Genomic DNA, 2,069 nt, shown 5'->3' with positions numbered 1-2,069 from the left:
GTATCCGGTCCAATCCGATGTCAAGATGCTCGTCTCGCGTCAAAGTCCTGTAATACATGGTATACCGATTTAGCTAATTACATATAAATTAATTATCTAAATCATATCCCCGAGAAACTAACCTAAATCCAAATCCAATTATATATATATATCAATTCATACCTAAAACAACATGTATCAAGAGCGTGCCAACTCAAACCATACACCAAACCATTACCTTACTTCTTAGCCGCTCCTGTAAATTCACAGCCAAGGAAAGTTATTGCTGGACAAAGTAACTGTTGCTGGAAACCCTCCACACTGCCCAGATCACAAGAAAAATTGAGGCTCAACCAAAATATCAATACAGCTCTACAATTTAACATCAACCTAGCTTCCCTTACCTCAATCCACAACTGCTGTGGCTACTGGAACAACAAAACAGAACCACAGTAAAGAGCAAAACTAGAGCATAGTGGCTGGAGGCTAGGAGAGGGCTGGCGGTAATGAACTAAGGCACGGAGACGACGTCGTTGGAGTCGGGGCAGAGGCTAGAGTCGGCGAAGCAGACTCGGCGGTGGCACAAACAAGGCAATTCCCGTGCAGAGGTGCGGCTGCGAGCGATCGGACGATGGCAGAGCGGTCGGCGTCGACTGTGGTGATCCGTGGCGACGCGAGAGGAATTAGGCACAGAAGAGGATCTGCGGCTGGGATCTCCCCGGCGAACGGTGACGCCATCGGCAAGGCACAGTGTTGGCAACCGGTGCTAGGGCTGAGGAGGAGCTTGGTGGCAGCACAATGAAGATCGAAGAGGGCGGCGCCGTTGGGTGGAGTAGCCGAAGAAGTGATCGGCAACGAGAGGAAGGAGATAAGAACAGCGCCGGTTAGGGCACGGGGTCGGGGGAAATCAGGAGAGGGAAGCGGCGTGGGAGAGGAGAAGAAAATAAAAAGAAAAGATATATAAAAGAAAAAGGAAATGATTTAAAGAAAATAAACATTTTCTCTTTAAAATAGGGTAGCCCAAACAGGCCTTCCCGGGCCCTATTTTTATCCCCTTAAATTCGTCCATACGGTCTCCGAAAAATTCCCGAAAAATCTCCAAAAATTCCGAAAAATTCTCTTATTAATATTCGCCATTTTTTCGGTATTTTACATAAAGTTGAGCAAGTTAGTATAGTGTTATGTTATTGGTTATGCTTTTAGTTAGTAGGTGATTATATTGGGCCACTTACATTGGTTAGTAAGTATTTTACCTAGACTGCATTCTTTGATCTTCTGATATCCTCTTATACCCACTGAGTTGTTGTACTCACTATCTCTTGCTTTTCCTTTAACTTTCAGGTTAGCATATAGAGGATGTGTTGTGTCGCTCAAAGGTTCTGGCTACCAGTCCCACTCATTTGGATTCCTTGTTGAGTGCTTTGTGTATTTTTTCATTGTTTGTATTTATAGTTTTCCTTCCACATCGACTTTGGATTTTGTTAGCATTGTATGACTTTTATGTTGTTCAGTAGGGTACGTTCATATGTATATTCATACATACACGCATTGGCATTTGTAAGCTTGTTGATTTTATATTGCATTGATATTTATTTTGCTTAATCTGAGTTCGATATCTATTTCCCATATTGTCACTAAGGGGGTATCATCGTCCCCTCGGATGGGTCTAGTGGCTAGCACATGAGGTGTTGCCACCAATGAGGTCTGGGGTTCGAATCTCGGCAAAGTCGAGGTAAATGCCTCCCTTATGTGCTAGTCACTATTCCAAAGGCTAGTAGCCGCCCGTGATTTACCTCCTCCGTGTTGGCCCTGGGACAGGTTGGCGGGGGCGCTGGGGGCGAGCATATTCGCCTTTTTGCCACCAACTAAGGGGGTATCATCCAGTTTGGCGGATAAGTATACTCTTGGACGTGACAACTTCTATCTATTATGTAAACTTAGGAAAGTCTTTGTGAATCGGGTAGATCATTCACTGAGTAGAGAAAGTTTAAATAGGTCTGGAGGATCAGATGTTTGCTGGATAAGTTAAGGTAAGCTCCTAGAGTAGAGTGGTCCTTTTGAAAAGAAGAAAGTGAGGTTGTGTCCCAGTT

This window comes from Zingiber officinale, chromosome 10B (assembly GCF_018446385.1).
Source record: "Zingiber officinale cultivar Zhangliang chromosome 10B, Zo_v1.1, whole genome shotgun sequence".
Taxonomy (NCBI): Eukaryota; Viridiplantae; Streptophyta; class Magnoliopsida; order Zingiberales; family Zingiberaceae; genus Zingiber; species Zingiber officinale.
The sequence above is the reverse complement of the archived record's forward strand: the minus strand, read 5'-3'. Positions refer to the sequence as shown.